Source organism: Ambystoma mexicanum, chromosome 5p (genome assembly GCF_040938575.1).
Source record: "Ambystoma mexicanum isolate Mex_15411 chromosome 5p, UKY_AmexF1_1, whole genome shotgun sequence".
Classification (NCBI taxonomy): domain Eukaryota; kingdom Metazoa; phylum Chordata; class Amphibia; order Caudata; family Ambystomatidae; genus Ambystoma; species Ambystoma mexicanum.
The window spans coordinates 1,102,449,004-1,102,469,299 of record NC_090930.1 but is presented as its reverse complement, the minus strand read 5'-3'; positions in this window follow the sequence as shown (position 1 = coordinate 1,102,469,299).

Here is a 20,296-nt window from a genome sequence, read left to right as displayed (position 1 = left end):
TCCCCCTTCGCTTTCTTTATAGCACAGTTCAGATGAACACACACAAAAAAATGAAGTGTGAAGGTCCACGGTCCCCAGCACAAATTCATCCCTTGCTTGATGACTGCAATTTTACATGACCCACATACGAGGGTATATTCAGGGAGTGTTGTCCCTCTCCCAAGCCAAGTGACTACTCAAGACTGCTGCAGCACCATGTACTGCTGCTGCCGGGCGCAGTGGGGGTGGGGAGTCATAGACAGCATCACCGCAGCACAGTGGGCTGGTGGTGGAGGCCGTGGCCAGGCCCTGGCACAGACCCACCTGTGAAACCAAGTAGACAGCAGAACGAAGAGGTGCTTACCCGTTACATGCGGCACTTAAAAAAGCTCATGAAATAAAGAAATTAATTAATGTCTATAGGACTTTCTTTTTTTGACAAAAAATAAGTGCAAGAGTTAGTTTGTGGGGTCACATGTTCTAAATTGAAATAGTGTCATCATTTTCAGAAAACAAAACAACACTGAGATGGCACCATGCCAAAACCACCAGAAGTCACGCCTCGAACCGAGTTTAAACCATATTCCGTGTATTGCTAATTTGTCATCACATTGCGTGTCCACTGACCATGCATTCCGTAGGAACAATTTATAATATAGATAGAAGTATTTACATTACCTATCAAAATCATACTTAGAATAAATCAGAATTTCCTCTGATTTATTTCTGTGTAAATAGAAATCTCATTGCAAAAGCATAACAATGTAAACAAGTTGGCTAAGGCTTGTAGAAAAGAAATATATTTGTTTGTTGATCTTCCGGCAGCTCGCGTAAAAGTAGCCCAAATAAAAGGTGCAACACATGCTGCAGGTGCTATACCTGGAGAGCCACTAGTGATTGGCTTTGTCATGATTGTTTAACAAGTGAGGCTGAAGCCGACATAGTAGGGCCCACACTAAAAGAAGGAAGGGGGCCTGTTCTGCCACCGGCCAAATGTGAGGAATGACCGAGCATAGTGAGGGAGGGCAAACTAATCAAGGGGGATGTTTGGGGGGGATCACCTCCCGAGAATTAAAAAAAAAAAATAATAGGTTGAAATAGTGCACTTTCTGTTATAATTGAGGTGAAAAGACACACAGATTACAATAAGTTTTGTAGGGTAAAATATGAAAAATCCTTTCGAAACCAAGTCATCAACAATGCACAGGAGCATTCTCAAGCTCATTTTCATAATGCTTTTCCCCCACTATATACCAGTACTCTGCAAGTGTAAAAAATATATGTATGCTGATTCTGCCCACACATTACATTCTGGTGCACCTATATATGCCTGTATTCCCACATATGAAAATTCTCCTGTTTGCTTTGTCCATAATTCCAATAATGATACTATAGCAAAACATGCTTATTCTGGCTCTTCCAATATATGTCAGTATCCCCACGTAATAAAATACTACTTCTGTTGGCTTTACCTTAATGCCATTAAGAAAAGTCATTCGGCAGTAAGAAAACATATCCTTGCTGACTATACAAATCTCCCGCCCCCTCCTCCTATGTTGTAATTTCTCCCTAACAACAGTAAAAAATATCATGCTACCAGTGTACCAGATTTTGCGGTGGGAGTATTTTACTCCCTATGTTCAAACTGTAAGAGTAAATGTGATTGTAAGAAAGTAAACATTTTATTTTCTCCTTTGCAAGAGAGTAAAATGTATTTGACATCCAGCCGACGTGTGCAAAAACTGTATGGAAATCATTACTATGTCGCAGCTTTCTGCATTGTGACAGAATACACCTTTCATTATTTCTGTAAGGTCTGGCCATTTGATTTCTCCTGTTTATGTTTAAATGTTGAAAACACAAAAATCTAGCCAATTAAATAGTAAAGAAAACATTAATTGTATTGTGTGTTTGAGGTTTGATAGCAGAATTGTCTTTTGATGTTTAATGAAAGTCCTCATTTCCTGGAGCTATTACAACCTAATGGTATGCCAATGTTATGATACAACAGTGCAGGGAGGCAAGGACCCCATGCTAAATTATATATCTAATCTCATGGTCAAATAGTTATTGATATAGCGCTTTTCGCAAAGCGCTGTACATATAGCATATATATATCACAATTATCACCAAACCGAAGTCGGTACTCCTTTATCAACCTCGAAAGGATGAAATGCTGAGTTGGTCTTGCCAGGATTCAAACCTGCAACCTACAGACCACGCACAGATTGCAGCAACGAGGGCTCAACCAGCTGAGCTATCTTATTGGCTAACGTCCTTCAGATGTCGATTAACTGAGAATCGACTGAGGTATAATAATCACAGTGCCTAGATGTCGGACGAACCAAGTATGAAGCGCTACATAACATATCTGGATCATCACAGGGACATGTTTTGCTGAGTTTCTATTTCAATTACAAATGTAACTTTTATTTGTTATTTTAACAGTGCTTGCACTTCCTAGAGAGTCAGGTTTTGGATGTTTTAATTGTAGTCTTGAAGATGTGAGAGGCTAGAACACCAGTGATTGGTGTAATGGCAATCAATCACCCTTGAGAAAAGACTCAGCTGCCCCTGACCGATTATAGTAATGTACCACATTGACTGCATGGAGATTGAATGTATGTAAGCTTGTGTTATGCTTGATTTATGCTTGATTCAAAATGGCGCGGACGTGCAATGCATTCTGGGAGCGCTCTGAGCCATGTTGGATATTTACTTCACACCGCAGTGAAAGGCTGCACACATTTTGCTGAAGTGTTAGATTCACAGTGTTGAGACAAACATGCTTTTCCAAACCTGGTATGCGGTCAAGGCCATTTCTGCTGGGAAAGCTAACGTTGTTATGGCTTGCTATTGTTCTCTGTGGAGCGTGTTTTTAGAGCAGGGAGGCCCTGCATTCCTTGGGGGTTGCTCTCGATTGACCCAGCTGGCAAACGACGGCTGTTCCTCAACTGCGCAGGTGCAATTTCCAGAAGGTTCGAGAATTAACTCCCTATTGTGGAGTGTGTATATATGTATGTGTATATATGCGGAAACCCAGAGGGGGTCAGGTGAGACTTCAGCCAGAGAAGGACGCTCTGTCTGGCCTGTGAGCTGTCGTACTCTCGGCCTGGCTGTTCCCGGGGTCTTCCAGCCGCTTCTGGACGAGATGAGGACGGTGATGTATTTCTTTTTGACTTCTTTATTTCTTCTGTGATCTATGTCCATATTATTTTTATGAGTTATTTCTATGTACTTGTAAGCTTTGAATAAATAGCCGTAAAGAGCTGATTTATCTTCTAAGAGCGCGTGGTTGTGAGTTATTGTGTCTGTCTGTTTTTGGTCCAAAGTACTTGCTCCATAACTGCATTGATGATTTATGGTTGTTTCATGCACTTTTCGGGGAAGAGCAGTACAGCTTGACCGTGCAAAGTACTGATTTTACACACTGTTTTTATAATTAGAGTGTAAATTAAATTATAAGTGTAAAAATGATCTGCCTCCGCTTGATTATGCACACAGCGCAGGAACTCTGAAAAATACAGTTGTGAAATACTGATTTGCTTTCACTGGAAAAAAAGCATAATTTGTTACAAAATGTTAATTCTCAATTGCAATTTATTTTACCATTTTATTACTTATACAATCCTAAAATGCTAGGAAAATAAATATGCACATTGCTTCTGTTTGCTCCATGAGCATTAACACAGCAGAATCTAAATGGAAATACACCATTCCTTTAATTACAGTGTGCAGTTTCTTTTTTTGAAAGGCTTCAGAGAAATACATTCTGTTTCAGAGGCTTTTATCAATGGCATCCATGTAGATAACAATCAAAAGAAGCGTTCTGGTTTGTGTCAAGTAACCTGACCTTTGCACTGCCCTCTGCTCTAAACGTGTGTGTAAATGTACACAGGAAAATAATGAAGCTGTCGTATTTACAAGATGTTCATGCGTAAAAAGGCCTAGTACACAGCTTATCTGAATGCCTGCATGCTACAGTAAAAAATATTGCCTTGCAGGCTGCACAAATGTCCCACACCAATGTAAAAACACTTATGTTGGTTTTAGCCTTAACACCAGTTACAAAATGCAATGCCACACTAAGAAAACATGTACTTGCAGGCTAGCCGGTAAGATAGTTCAGCGAGATGAGCGCTCGCTATTGAGATCTGTGTGTGATTCGCAGGTTCAAATCAATGCAAAACCAACTCACCCATTCATCCTTCTGAGGTTGATAAATGAGTATCAACTTCGGTTGGGTGATAATTGTATGTAAGTATGTTCTTTGTACAGTGCTTTTTGCGAAAGCGCTATATAAATAACATATCATTACACAAATCCCGCCATACAACAACACTCACTCATGTTATACTCATGTTGTATTTAGCCTGTAATGCTAGTAAAGAATGTCATGCCACAGTAAGAAAATATAGCCTTGCGGGCTTCACAAATGCCCCCAACCCCTCCATGTAAGAAAACTTATGCTGCCTTTGACCTTAACAACAGTAAAAAAAAACATGCCAGGCCACAGTAAGAAAACACGCCCTCCCCCATGTAACAACACACATACTGTTGTCTTTGCCCTTAACGAGAGTACAAAATTCCATTCCACAGTAGGACCCAGCCAGCCCAACTGTTGTACCGTCCCCCCACTCCAACCCCACCTTCACATAATAACACTCAAGTTAGCTTTGCCCAAAAATTCCAGAAAAATATGACATGCTCCTGTCAAAAATGTTCATGCTCCATTGCCCCGCTGGACCACAGCCCCCCTAGACCGCACTCAAACACAGACACACACATTCATACCCCAGTCACTCACCCATGCCGCATATCTGTTATTCACACAAGCACCCAGAACATTTGCACTGCACTCTCATTCACACGCAAAGTTGCACTCATATACACCATTCACACTGCAATCATTCATATGCATGCACTTACAGGCCCCCCCTTGAATGCATTCATCTACTTAACACTCCTTCACATGCAAGCACATCGCATACATTCATACATGCATGCATACAATCCACGCATACGCACAAGCAAAACATTTTTTGGTTAATGCTTATAATTGGTGGCTCGAGCCTTGTAAAAAATGGATCCAGCAGTTAAGCCTTTAGCTTCAGTACATCGGGAATCTACCGATGTGCCCTGGGCAGGCTTTTGTCCACTGCCTCTATGTTTGCTCTGCCAGCAGACTCAATAGAAGAAACAAGGGGATGGTAAACCCCAACCTATGTTTTAATTCCACTATGCATGCATATTTATTCATATTTTTATTGATGAATGATTTATATAGCACCAACTGGGGTCAGAACCACTTCAAAGTACTCAGATAATTAAACAGTTCAGCATATTATAAATTCCTTGCGTTAAGACAACCCTAGTTCCTGTTCTTCGTTGGATAAAATGCCCTCTACATTACACTCGGGAAACCCCTCTGGCTGGTGAGGGGCAAAGATATGTAAGCTGATCACACTGCAAAGTGTACTGCCTTTTGGTGAATGTAAGGTGTGGGCTTTTGGGGCTGGCTGGAATGGTGACGTGTGTTAGAACCTTGACCTTGCATCCCTCTCTTGGAGCTGAAACTTGATAGCCCATGCTTGCTCAGTTCACTGCATATCTGGCAGTAGAACTGCATTTCCACTGTGAAGTTGTTAAAACTGATATAATATTGTTTTGTCCTCATTGTATATGTTGGCCTATGCCCAGTCGCTCTGCGAGAAAATCCGCATTGCAAGGTCGTAACCTTAAGTTAATCGAGCCTCCATTTTAGGTCAAAGCCGCCATTTTAGTTATCCGTGCAAAGTCACCCCATGGCCTAAAATGGCCGACCTGTGTTCTCTTGTTCTAACTTAACCTCTTCAACCTTTGTAGGAGAGTTAATGTCCAACCTGCCTGCAGGCTACATGTTAGGGTCATGTAGACTTTGTCCTTTGTTGACCTTGAGATCAGGGGATTACTTGAATCGGTGATGTTAACCTACAAGTATATAAAAACAATAACACTGTTAAAACATGTCATGTGAAACATCTGTTTGACCTGCATTAAAGCAATGTGTAAAGAGTGTAAAGTTAAACTCAGAGAATAATAGTGCTTGTTAGTAAATGTATTAAAAGGTAAACCGCATGCACGAGATATGTAAATTAGGAATGAACCTGGCGCGACCCTAGCCCAGTACATGATTAACTTGTAGGAGGCTGGACATCGTTATGAAGAAATTGTATAAATACGCTGATGTCCAGCTAGCAATTCCTGTTCACTACTCACATTTAACCTGCCGGTGGTCTCTGTGATGTACTGACGGCCAAATAGCTATTTGTGCACTTTGTTTTGTAAACTGTACAGTATTGCAATAAAGATTCTGGGAATCTTTACAAGCCCATGCTGGTGTATTTCTCTTTGCATGGGGTAAAAGCCTTAATATTGTATTTTTCTGATTCCACAGATGGCGCCCGAATAGGGACCCTCAAGATTGACTTTGTCTCGTTGAAGGTTGACTCGGCTATCGGACCGGGATCGGACAGTGTCAACAAAATGGCCCCTCTGGACGAGAAGTGAATTCCTCGGCGGAACAGCACGATCCGATCCCTGAACGGTGAGCTGTAGCCCGAGACGAACGTCTTGACGAGGGTCCATATATCGAGGTGGGTAAATTTGCCGAAATCACCAGACACGTGGGTCCTTAGAACTGTTCTTAGTAACCCGATCGGGCCTCCCAGTCCTTTGGTCAGGTGAATCGTGACCCGATTCTTAATCTAACCCTGACTATTTGAATTTGGTGCATTGTACTCGCGAGCACAATTATTTGGCCAGGTAACACCAGAACTCTGATATGCCTGGGAAAATGTCTGCCTGCTTCAGGGCATTATTCCGCAGCGACAGACAATCTTTGGAAATAGCCATCCCGCACCACAGGAGGGGTCGCCGGCATGTACTATGTACTGTAAGAAAGGCTTTGGTAGTATAGCATTTAATGACATTTGGCACAGACAGACCAGACATAATTCTAATCTTCGGTGGCCAACCAATGGTAGCTTTGAAATCCCTCGTATAGAATATTTAGAGTCTGTATTGGTAAGAGAAAAAGGCTAGACCTGCAGCATTTGACGCATTGCACAGTTGGAAAACAGAAGCTTTGCAGCAACAAAAGAGTAGAGAGAAGCATATGCACCGACATATGACGAGTGTCGAAAAGGCACGGTTATATGATCAAAATAAACAATTGGAATCAGTTAGGAACACGGACAGAGCGTTTCAATTAGGCATTCTGAAAATCTACACTTCGAAAGATTTTCATACGTCCGATGAATTGATTGACAAACTTTTGCATGAACGAAGGCCCGATGCCTCTGCACCACCCCCGTACGTCCCTCCTCCTGGTGCTTTGCCCCTTGCTGTTGTTATTCCTCCTCCTATAGTTCCTCCGGTCCTCCCTGCTGTTCTTCCCGTTTTTCCTCCAGCCGCCGCTCCTTTGCCTGCCCCCTTGCCTACACTCGTTGACATTCAGAATGTGCCTACTCTTCCTCTTCCAAGTGATTCCGTATCGCTTGCAGTAGACCAGGGAGCGGGATCAAGGGTTGTGACTCGTAATACTGTGTCCCAAGATAAAAAGAATGAATTGATTTCTTGGGCTAAACATTGTATGGAGAAGGGTGAACAAGCGGATGTTTTTTCCACACTCGAAAATTTAAAAGCTATTCCTGAGAAAAATGTTTTTATTGAAGGGTTAGGAATTCAATTGAGCATAATGTGGAATAGATTAAACAATGTAGATCTCCCACAAGGGTTACGGGATTTGAACGCCTTAGCATTGTCTAGAGATACTGCAGAGAAAGTATATGAGCATGTCAAGAGGATTTTTGTGTATAAGAAGGAGTTGGAAGAGTTACAGAATGAAGAAGTAGATTATGATAGTTTAGGTACTATGTTCTTACAGAAACGGTTTTCTCCTCGCTGTCAATTGATAGGTGAGAAAGCACGAATTTGTACAAAGGATGCGATAAGATGGATTTCGGATATGTCGATAACTCCAGATGAAGTATATGACACGTTGATCAGTATACGTTAGAAATGCAAAAGAAAGTGATTCAGGTTATGGTAGAATACCTGCAGAATGAGTGTGTAAAAACAAAGATTTGTTGTCCTGCAGAATTGTTGAGTGTTTATAAGAGAGCTTTTTCGATGGATACCTCTTTGACTGCCTTAGCGCTTGATTTGGCCCTGTTGCTTAGTAAGCGTTCGGAGCTGCCTACTTCTCAGTTGCCTATGAGAGAGGTCCCTCTGACATTTCTCCCAAAAGTTGAGATTGCGGCCGATGCTGCACGAGGTATACTCGCTGTGGACATTCCTGCACATTATGTATCGCAGTTTGTTCACGTCCCGTTCTCAAGACAGGAAGTGAACACCATAAAGCAATCTATTCCTGATATAAGAAAAAATCCGACGGGGTTCTATAAAGAAATAGAGTCTGTCTTACAATCATCGGTATTCACCTTAAGTGATACTGATTTATTATTTCCCATACTCCTGCCAGTTGATTTATGGAAACAGATTAGGACTGTAGATGATGTACCTGGGTTAGGAGATACATGGGATAACATGGTTAGGCTCGACAGAGAAAGTCCAGCTGGCGAGCGACCGCCTCAAGTGATATTAACTTTGCCCGATAGGATTATTGTCAAATTAAAAACTATAGTTCCTGAAAAAAGGATCATTTGGGACAAGCTTACGGCCTGTGTCCAAGGAAAGTCTGAGGGTGCCATCGAGTTCTTCAATCGGTTTGAACAGGTATTTTCGGATTTCCGTGGACAAGACTTAGGCACAGAGTCAGGGAAAAGGCTCTTTGTCGACAAATTTGTATGTGGATTGCTGCCTGACATCCAGTTACAGATTATGTCCTCCGAAAGTGCTTGGCAGGTGAAGTCTCAATCAGAAGTACTGCATATGGCTCAGTACTATGAAAATCGTGTAAATAATGAAAAGGAAAAACTTGAGAAAAAGAAGGGTGACCTAAAAACAAAAGTACTATTGCAACAGATTGTTAGAAACCCTAGAGGAGGTAATCAATTTAGAGGTCAATACATTCCACAGGGAAGTACGCCCTTGGAGCCGGTAACCATTAACCAGTGTGCCTATTGTCGACAGGAAGGTCACTGGCGCGCACAATGTCCGACCTTGCAGCAAAGGTCATTTGGGAACATGGGTAGACGATCCAGAGGTCGCCCAGGTGCAGGGGGCCCTGGCAGACGTCAGTTTGCACCAGAATCACAACAACCTCCTTCACAGGATAAACAAGTATCGAATGTGGATAATAGAAACATTTTTTATCACCCTTCTGCCGCGTACCTCTCTGAAGAGCTTCCTTTTGATGACATTCTGTTTCGTTAGGATTGCCTGAAACAGGATTTGGAACCAACACCTATTCCCGTTCATCAGAAAGGCCCATACATTGAGATGGCGGTGGGAAATAGGAAGCATCTATTTTTAATAGATACGGGAGCACAAAAGTGTTCCATTGACCATTCACGGGTTCCAAACATTCCCCTGTCAGGGCAGTCCAACGTTTTTGTAGGCACACCTGTAGTTTGTCCGGTCTCTTTGCCGGTACCGGTAACACTGGGTCTCTTCACGGAGCAGTGTCCATTTTTACTTACTACAAACTGTGGGGAGAATTTGCTGGGGTTGAATTTGTTGAAGGAATTGAATGCAGTAATATATTGCTCCCCGGACGGAGTTCGGTTAACAATTTCACCTCAGCAATCGCTCGCCTCTCAGTTTTTGACTCGACCTTTACCGACAGAATTCAGTAACATTCCGGAATGCTTATGGGCAATTGATGATAATGATGTGGGCATTCTTCAAATTGAACCTGTTAAAATTATTCTGAAACATGGAGTAAAATTGCCTCGCATCCCGCAATATAAGATCTCAGTTGAAGGCGAACAGGCTTTGAAATGTATAGTTTCTGATTTTGTACATCGTGGACTAATTGAGGAAATTACAGGTAGTGTGTGTAATAGCCCGATTTTGCCAGTATATAAAAAAGGTGATAATGAGATTCCTTTTCGATTTATAATTGATTTGCGTGCTATTAACAAAATTGTGGCTCCTCAATTTCCCATTGTACCTGATGTTACCACGATACTAACTATGATTCCGGCTTCTGCCACTCACTTTAGCGTTGTTGACCTTAAAAACGCATTTTTCAGTATTCCTATACGTAAGGATAGTAGGTATTTGTTCACGTTTACCCTAGGTGAACGCTCGTTAACATTCACTCGTGCACCACAAGGGTACACTGAGAGTCCAAGTATTTATAGTAGAGCATTGAAAGAGCAACTCGATACTCTCGAGTTGCCTACTACTTGCACGTTACTACAGTATGTAGATGATCTCCTCTTGGCTGCTGATTCTGAGAGGGCCTGTAAAGAAGGCACTGTGTTGTTGCTTTGTCATCTAGCAAAACATGGCCACAAAGCTTCACTCAAGAAATTCCAATATTGTTGCCAGGAGGTCGCCTATTTAGGCTATCTCCTGTCAAAGGAGGGAAGAAGGTTGACACCTGAACGGATAAAAACTATTTCTGGCATGTCTGTCCCAAATACGCAAAAGGAAGTTAACGATTAAGCCAATGCTGGCTTTCACAAAAAAGGGCATTTCTTTGCCATTGCCATGGACTTTGGAACACCAGACAGCATTTGATTTGCTCAAAACCGCACTGTGCTTGGCACCGGTTTTAGGAACTCTAAATTATGAAAAGGCCTTCGTGTTGTATGTGCATGAACATGATGGATGTGCTTTGGCTGTGTTAACGCAGGAACATGGAGGGAAGAATAGGCCGTGCGGCTATTTCTCATCCATCCTTGATCCTGTTGCATGCGCTTTGCCGAGATGTTTGAGAGCTGTCGCTGCTGCTGCTGCGTCTGTAAAACAGAGCGAGGGAATGGTCCTGGGTCATGTGTTAACCCTAATGGTACCTCACTCTGTAGATATTTTATTGAATAGAACTCAAACACAACACCTTACTTCTGCACGATTGACAAGATACGAATTGATCTTGTTTGCTCCCCACATTCAAATTCAGAGGTGTTGTGTACTAAATCCGGCTGAACTCTTACCTGTCCCGCAAGATACTGTTGATGGTGACGGAACGTCACACGATTGCCTTTACACTACAGAACAAGAGACTAAAGGTAGAATTGATTTGAAAGACACGCCTTTGAATAGCCCACAAGGAGAGCTATTTTGTGATGGCTCATGTTTCAAACTTCCGAATGGTACATCCACGGCTGCTTATGCCGTCACAACTTTAAGCACGATTGTGGAAACCAAAAGAATTATGAATAGTTCCGCGCAGGCCGCAGAAATTATAGCGTTAACTCGAGCTTGTGAACTTTCTGAAGGGCTTACAGTAAATATATATATACCGACAGTCAGTATGCCTTTGGGGTAGTTCACAACTTCGGCAGACTGTGGAAAGAATGAGGTTTCTTGACCTCACATGGCACGAAAATACAGCATGGCACTTTAATAGTGCAATTACTTTCAGCGCTCGCACTCCCTGTTCAGTTAGCCATTATAAAATGTACAGCACATCAAAAGGTTACAGACGATATAGGAAAAGGGAATGCTTTCGCTGATCAGATAGCTAAACAAACTGCTACCGATTTTAGTTCAGAAATGTATGCTGTAAGGGAAAATGTAAATGTTTGCACTTTTGGTGAAAGTATCGATTCTGTAAAAGACATTCAAGGAGATGCTACTGTAGAGGAGACCAACAAATGGGTCGAGGGTGCAGGGAGACTGGATGGTGATGGGTGTTGGGTGTAAACAAGGAGATGTACCCTTCCTAGTGTACGAAGCTCAAGGCTATAATACTTTATTGGTACAGGAGTATACTCCTGTCCATAGATTAGTGTATAGGTTGGTCTATTAAGTGGTAGATCCAAACCTGAGGAAAAAGGCATATTAACCTCTCACTGAGCTAAGACAAACCAGAGGGTAGCAAACAAGGGTTTTATTTGCTAATCGTACAGGTAAATATTCAGTACATAAAGCTTAGAAGAAGGTGTTGAAAAATGCAACATAGATGAACAAAAGGTAAAGACAACATATAATACCAACAATAAATACTCCGAAAAATGGAGAGAAGTGCAGTATTTACAACAAAGTGAACAAAAAATGCTGTATTAACAATATACAGATCAATCTTGAGCAAAGGTTTTTATCTTTCGTTTTTTGCATAACAGTGTACCAATTCATGTGAACACACAGGTCCTTTGTGAATAAATCCCAAGGTAAAAAAGTGGAAGGCGAGGGAGACTATACCATCGCCCAATTGTCATAAGGGTATCCTTGTTAAAGGAAAGTCTCTTAGTCAGGTATTGCTTTACAACAGTATGTGTTTCCAGGGTCCTATGGAGAATAAGATATCTTGATAGCCAACATGGCAGAGACTGAGTGAACAGAGTCTGATTCAGGCGGGAACAAATGCATGTGGCTGTTCCCGGATTGACACGTTTCGGCGGAAGTGCATTAAGGTAGCGTCCGCCTTCTTCAGGGCTCCGTAGGGGCGACCCTGCCGGTGCTGAAATCCCAAAGTCTCGGTCTTCAATCACCAAAGGGCAAAAGGGCTGGGCAAAGAAAGTACTCAATTGGGTCCTACTGGAAGGTGGGCAGGCCCAGGGCAGTAGTGGTAGTGTTGAGAGTTGTTCTGCAAGAACGCAAGTGAAAGTTCACTGGATGGTTAAAGAGCTGGGATGGGTGCGCAGAAAATCTTCATCAGCATCAGGTGAGATGTCTGCAAACAGTCCTAGGTGGATCCCGCCAATACAAAAAGTGGGGGCAATGTCAACGTTGGAATATATCCTCAGCCCTCCTGGGTGAAAATTACAGGGGCCCAATCTCGCAGTCAGGTGGGGCCTGGGTGTCACAGTACACCTAAGAGTCCCTACTCCAAGTCAAAAAGGATGTGGACTGTAGACCATCGCCACTTGTCCCAATTGCGTGTCTGTTTATTAACGTCTTGGAGGTAATTAGTTGTAAACTGCTCTCATCATTTGTAGATGATTGATTCAATCGACAATGGAGTCTTCATCATACATTGTGAGACGGCCGAAACAAACTGTGTCGACTTTTTAAGAACTACTCAAAACACTGCAAACAAAGCACAGGTCAAATATAAAAGAAAGGACTGACATTTTTGATTGACCCTTGAAATAATACAAGGGGCCTCATTACGAGTCCGGCGGTAGCCGTGCCGGAAAGAAACGGTAGGCTGCTGCCAAACCCGAAATACCATTCTGCCTCCATGATTTCCGGAATCACCGGGGCATTACAACCCCGGTGACACAGTAATTCCGGAGGCGGAATTCCGTAAATCCTCATGCCCATGGAGTCCCATGGGACTTCATGGGGATGGGGACAATGGTAACACTGGCTCCGTCTATGTCGGAGCCGGTGTTTGCATTTCCGCCTGCAGGCGGGTGGCATTACTCCTGCCAGGTCAGACCTGGCGGGAGTGACACCTCCCGCCTGCAGAACTCGGAATCAGCCGGTCCGCAAACAATGGTGGCGGTGGATTTACCACCACCGTTGTTTAAGGACCGGCTGACTCATAATGAGGCCCACAGTCTTAGTAAATTGCACATTTAAAGGTGGCACCAAGGTTTGGTCAAAAATTGAAATTAAAGCTTTTTTGTGTCTAAAAAAGTAAAGAATGTGACATTTTTATGTGAATATTATCACAGAACAATATGTTGGAACGATTGTATCTGAGTCTGTGAAAAGTGTATAGATCACTATGCATAGTCAATTAATAAATAAACCACTATGAAAATGCAGGTGGTGTTATGGGAAGTGTGTATGACATGATGGCCTGCATTATGTTTTTTGTTATAAGCTCATTATATGTCTCTTCCTGTGGTGTATAGCAGGGCTCCTCACAGGTGTTTTCAACCATGGTAACTGTAGATAGCCCGTATCAGAGACAACGGGTAGAAAGTACAATGGTACAATGTTGAACGGGACTGTTGATTGTTAAAGTGCTCATTCCTATTATGGTTGTGCTGGTGCCCTTTGTGTGATGATAAATGTTCATGATTACCTCCCACTATGACACTGGTGTGTCTGTACCTTTGAATGGGCCTGCACAGAAGAGTGCTGTGTATCCTGCTCACAGATGCATTTACAACAAGGCCTACTAGGCCCAGGCTGGCATTTTATATTTAATTAAGTGGTCATACTTTTATTTATGCTTGATATTTGCAAAAGTTTTATTGTTTGGGTGACATTTGTTAAAAAAAAACAGCATGCTTTAGGTATTTAGTGATTCAGTCATACAACTCTCACAGAAACATATGACAGATATAAAGCTATTTAGTCATTGTTATCTTCCAAAATGTTCTTTAATATGCAAAACAGGCAAAACCTCATTGGTTTTATTGGTGCCACTTCACATTATCTTTGGAGTGCTTTTTAATCAATACACACATACACTGTGTTAAAGGCATGGTCTAGTAAAAATGTTTATTGTCCCTACGGGTCGGCCATGTTTTTTTAAGCGTAAGTGGCTCGATTTTAGAAAACTTTCCTATGGACCTTACCCGAGTTTTCGTCCATTAAACACACGCGAAAACAAGCACCAGAGAGCCGCCATTTTCTGATAATCCTATCTTTTCCCCGATCGCCCTGGCTGACCTGCTTTTGCGGCACTAAATCAATTCCCTCGCCCCTGAGCCTGTCATCAGCAGACTCGTACCGCCCATTTCCCAACGCCAAAGCACGTCTCGTGTCAACATTCGCTGCGCTTCAGCTAATGACGTGTCGCCATGGAAATGGGAGGACGCCTCTCTCCTCAATAAGTATAAACAGACCGTTTCATAACACACAGTAGCCGATTTTCGATTCCATTCCTCTCTCTGTGTTACTTTGAGTATTCTGTGACTCGTTTCAGTGCTCTGGTCAGCTACCTTCGCCGCTTGTAGCCCGTGTGAACAGATACCAGTACCACCGCTATAAATTATTTTAGTTTGTTTAACACACAATGGCTACAATAATGCCCTACATGTACGAGCCCGAGTATACTGAGGAGGAACTATTGGAAAGGGAAGCACGCGAAAACGATGGGGATTCGGACGGCAGTTGGCAGGACGAATCAACAGATGAAGAGCCTGGGCCTAGTCGAATGGACGGCGTCTCCACCTGGTGCACATGCAATCGGTTCGAGCTAATGCCAACTGCGGACGAGAACTGCTGCTGCCGAGAAAACTCGGGATGCCTGGCCTACATTTCGGAAGGCGAGCCACGACCGCAATGCATCACCGAGCTGCCAGACTTCAGGGCAGCCTGCCTCACACGGGCCGTGTTGAGAATAATGATGGTGCTTATGCACGAACTTCGAGCAACTGTTCGTCCTCGTAATCCGAGTAACGAGTAAGTATACTCTGCTTGTCATGCCACTCCATTTTCATGGTCTTCTACTATAACCAAAATTACATCTACATATCATTGTAACGCATGTAAGTCGTTGAATAGTGTGAATTGTCTAGATAGCATTTGTCCGTGTAAAATGCCATTAGTTACAAGAATTGTCATTGACAACAAACATTTATTAAACTTATCTTGTTAATTTAAAAACAGTTTGTTTCATTCCTTTTCACAGGTGGTACAGGCTGGTGGCCTATCGTTCCTTTACATGGTGGCTTCACGGGAGGCTTGGACACCCGTTCGAAGAGTGATACCCGCCTGTGCCGTTCGTGCCATTAGAGAAACGTTCCCGAGTGACAGCAGTCAGTACAGGGGATTTTCTCTCGCTGTGCTGCAACCTGACCTGTATAATCTTTAAAGTCTTGTATTTTTGTGTCATGAAAATAAGATACAAAATAAAACACCACATATATTTTAACAACGGTTGTCTCGATTTTTTAAATGAATCAAGTGTCTCTCCATTCAAGGATGGACGTCAGACATCTGTGCTCCGAATGGGTGAAGGTCTGGTTGCTATGAAGCAGGGTGGTCACTATCTATCTAAGCTAACATAACATATTCTCGATAATTCATGCACTAAAACACACTTGTTCAAAGTCTTTCAGTAGGTTATGTCTCTATAAAAGTCACACATATATCTATACTAACATTTACCATTGGATTATAAAGTCTTGACCACTATAATACACCGGTTGAAGTGTGGGTCTGTGCTCACAAGAATCTCCGGTATGTGGCATTTGTTATTGATAAGCAACGATATACTATCATTGATATAAAGGCGATATACTGTATATTGATATAAAGGCGGTTCGCGCCGGTGGATGCGCGCTGGCATGGGGGGCTGTAAGGGGCGCGAAAGGCCAAGGTGCCAAACTACATGTACACTTCAAAAGGTGTCCCACGCCAAGGGGCCATCGGTCACATGGCCTCCTCAGACCCTGTGTCTCCAGGCAGGCCTCCCCTGAGGCAGGCCGCCCCCCTGCAATCCACATAAGTGTGTCTCCATTCAGAAGTCTTCCTGTGCCTTATCTGCACGCCCCAGGCCCATCCATCCCACCACCCCCCTCTATCAAAGGCGGTTCGCGCCGGTGGATGCGCGCTGGCATGGGGGGCTGTCAGGGGCGCGAAAGGCCAAGGTGCCAAACTGCATGTACACTTCAAAAGGTGTCCCACGCCAAGGGGCCATCGGTCACATGGCCTCCTCAGACCCCGTGTCTCCAGGAAGGCCGCCCCCTTGCAATCCACATAAGTGTGTCTCCATTCAGCAGTCTTCCTGTGCCTTATCTGCACGCCCCAGGCCCATCCATCCCACCCCCCTGTATCAAAGGCGGTTCACACCCGGGGATGAGCGCTGGCATGGGGGGCTGTCAGGGGCGCGGAAGGCCAAGGTGCCAAACTGCATGTACACTTCAAAAGGTGTCCCACGCCAAGGGGCCATCGGTCACATGGCCTCCTCAACCCTGTGACTCCAGGCAGGCCTCCCCTGAGGCAGGCCGCCCCCCTAATACCACGACATACATACGTCATTCATTCACAAACACACCCCAGTTTCTAATACTTTAAAAACCACTTGATATGTCTCATGAGAACATTTTTGTGCTTTGCAAGTCAACTCTTGAACGTGCTACCTGGGAACCACTGAGATCTATGCTAATCTGCTCGTCGTCGTGCTATCCGTGAACTTCTGTGACCGCTTCGAGCATACCCATCAGTGCGCTACCTGTGGCCATCCACCTATTCTCCCGCAACATATTGCTCTGCTTGCTGAATCCAACTGTTTGTTGGTCAAGGTAAGGCCATGTATCCTGGTCATATTTCGCAGATTATTAAATTTCTATCTATTTTCGAGTAGAGTACACAATAGTGCTATGTTCATTGGTCTCATTGGTATTGACTTGAGTTTCCATTGCTATGCTATCAATAGATCTATTTATTTTCATCTGTGACTGTTGTGATTGAATTGCATCCTTCGGGGGTCCAGTCAATAATGTAAGCATGTTTCCTTCTCGTGCAAGACAGAACATCCAAGGGACGAGTCACATGTTCAGATTTCAGTCACATCAATTATACATTTATGCAACTTATGCAAATACTAAGCAACACATAATGAACTGGTATAGTTCCTGCGACCAAAACAAACCTTGCATTGATCATTGTATGATTCATTTACTTTTGTATCAAAGCTTTACTCTTGAAGATTGTATAATAATGTCGATATTTACTTTTCAGATTTATCAACAATGCCTGCCTGTTCGATTAGCGGTTGCCCTTCGAAGACCCATGCGAAATCTGAAGGAACTACAATGCATGTATTCCCGAAAACTGTTGATCGAATAAGAGAATGGGTCAGACATTGCGGATATCCACTGGATGAGCTGGAAAGTAGAGTCCAACAAGTCTTGTAGGACAAGAGGGGTGATCGATACCGCATCTGCAGCCGGCACTTTTCCTTGGACATGTACACAACTTCTTGGGTAACAAAGAAGAATAAACGGCGAACGACACGGAAATTGCGCGAAAACGCTAATCCCACTCTATTCGTCCACATTCCGCCACCGGTGAGTCAAGTGTCCGGATTTAGCTTTAGGCCTTGCGGTAGTGTGTAGGTAGCCGAATGGATTAATTGATATTGTAGGTGTTCTATCCCTTGTAATAATTTCGATATTGATATGAGTGTATAGTTTTTTGAATAATGACATTTATCAATATATTCTTTTTCTATTTCACAACCCACAAACGCAATGTATATATATATGGGGACAGGGAACTGTGCTGTATTGAGCTTTTTTCAAGTATTCTGTCGGCTTACATGGCTATTTTTAATATTGGCATTTCATTATCAATCATTAATTGACCTTTACAACTTCTTGACTATCCCTTGAATCTGAAGCAAGAACATTCTACATCCTTGACATGGTCGCAGTTATCAACCACTTCTAGCACGTATCAGGTAATCTTACTCGGCTAATCCGCTACATACTTGTTTTATGTATGTCAAGTAATAGTTTTATTCTATCGTGTAATTATTTCACCAAATCTTTGGTTACTGCTTTCCAATTGATATACACCTTAGTTATCGTCCACTGGTGTTTGTTTTCAGTTATAATTAGTGTTATCCATACTAATGCAAGTAGTGTCTTTCAGGGAGATGCTGAAGCGTCCGCCACATCTACAACATTTCTAGATGTTTTTCAACATAAGGAGGTATGGATACTGACAGCTCCATCGAGCATCATCATCAGAGCTGGAATTCTTGTCGTTTGATTGTTCTACACAATGTTTCATTCGTGGTTAGCAGTTGATATGTACCTGTGCTGTCGACCCCAGGTGTGTGTTATGTTTGCACAATTGTAATCCTCACTAATGGAGGTACTATGTTTCAGGCAGTTGATGGAGCGTCAACCCCTGCACTTGATACAGAGCCTGACATTCAAGTATAGGAATCGGCGCAACAGCTTTCGGAAGTGCGCACTACATTTGCAACATCCATAGATATTCTTCAGCAGCACGAGGTATGGATAATGACAGCTCCATCATGCATGATCATATAACGTGATTCCATTTGCTATACTTTCTTCCCTATTAACGCAAGTGCTGTGTTTCAGGGAGGCGACGAAGCTTCCACCACAATCACAACATCTCATTTAGATGATGCAGATGTAAAGGAATCGTTGAAATAAGTCGATGAAATGTGATCATATTTGGATTTTCCTTGATTCTTTTGGACAATGCATCATTTGCGGTTATCTCTTTATATGTACCTGTGCCGTCGACCCCAAGTGTGTGTTGTGTTTCCAATATTGAAAACCATACTAATCCAAGTACTGTGTTTCAGGGAGACGACGGAGCTTCCACCACAATCACAACATCTCATTTAGATGATGCAGATGTGAAGGAATCATTGAAATAAGTCGAAGAAATGTGATCATATTTGGATTTTCCTTGATTCTTTTGGACAATGCATCATTTGCGGTTATCTCTTTATATGTACCTGTGCCGTCGACCCCAAGTGTGTGTTGTGTTTCCAATATTGAAAACCATACTAATGCAAGTACTGTGTTTCAGGGAGATGCGGATGCCTCCTCTCCAATAGAACCATTCATGGCAGTCCATGCAGAGCCAGAGGTATGGATACTGACAGTTCCATAGAAATAGATCATCACTGGTCGAATACTTGTCGTTTGATTGTTGCACACAATGTTTAAATCGTATTTGGCTATTGAGATGTACCTGTGTGTTCGTCCTCACGTGTTTTATGCTAACAATATTTTGATACATAGTAATGAAAGTTCTATGTTTCAGGGAGACGATGGAGCCTTATTCCGTGCTGTCTATGCGGATACAGAAAATATAGTCGTTGCAGAGCAAGAGGAAGGGAGGACATGCGGAAACGAATCGGAGCTACAGTGTGCAGATGTTGAAGGTCGAGTCAAAAAAGTTGCAAAGAAAAAAAAACAAAAAAAGGTTATAACTTTAAAAAAAATGTTTGTGCTGGGGACTATTTTATGTTTTTTTTTCCAGTCAATTCTACTACACTCCATCTTGTGTTTAAACTGAACATCCCTTTTCCAATCTCTCCTCCAGTTACCCGTGGGTGTCAGAACTATACACACACAGACAGTGAAGCGAATGAGAGATGTGGCTTGCCAGACCATGTACACTATGGAGGAACTATTAATTGAGGCGAGGCGTGTTCAGGCTCGAGATGCTCATGTCCAATGGCCAGAACATGAATTAATTGTGTTTGGAGACTACAGCAAAGTTGCATTGGACCATAGCTACAGTGCGACCGCAACCCCACAAAAAGATGGTATTGAATGTATTGAAGATGGCTCTGAAG